The sequence below is a fragment of the Poecilia formosa genome, unplaced genomic scaffold (genome assembly GCF_000485575.1).
Source record: "Poecilia formosa unplaced genomic scaffold, Poecilia_formosa-5.1.2 Scaffold172, whole genome shotgun sequence".
NCBI lineage: Eukaryota > Metazoa > Chordata > Actinopteri > Cyprinodontiformes > Poeciliidae > Poecilia > Poecilia formosa.
Window position 1 is genome coordinate 106,893 of NW_006800111.1, and position 215 is coordinate 107,107.

Consider the following 215-nt stretch of genomic DNA (forward strand, 5'->3'; position numbering starts at 1 on the left):
ATTATACTATATTTTACTATCTCTAAACTGATGGGTGCAGCAAATAATAAAGTTTTTTGGGGTTTTTTCTGTCAATTTTTCTTAGAAACAGATGTGATCCAGTTGTGATTTCCTTCACAGCTAAATAATTAAACACCCGGTAGCACACACTGCACAGCCGTGGTTTTAGTTGTACACACACACACACACACACACACACACACACACACACACAC